Here is a 282-nt window from a genome sequence, read left to right on the forward strand (position 1 = left end):
AGGGGTGGGCAGCAGCTCTCGGCCAATTTTGCTATCCTACACGTTTTGACACAGTTGTAGCATGGAGCTTTTGTGAAGACAGAGGAATGATTTTGCCGCATCAGCTACAATGAGTGCCTTCGTTAGCTCGGTTACCTTACGGTTGAGTCAAACACGGTACGTCTAGCAGGCTTTCTCTTGTCCTCATCAATCAGTGCAAGGACGGCTCCAACATGAATATTTAGCCATCGTTTGCTGAGTTAACGGTTGGGTCAAACATTTTACAAGCACGCAGACACGCCT

The sequence above is a fragment of the Eimeria mitis genome, genomic scaffold, assembly GCF_000499745.2.
Source record: "Eimeria mitis Houghton genomic scaffold, Emh_scaff5978, whole genome shotgun sequence".
NCBI lineage: Eukaryota > Apicomplexa > Conoidasida > Eucoccidiorida > Eimeriidae > Eimeria > Eimeria mitis.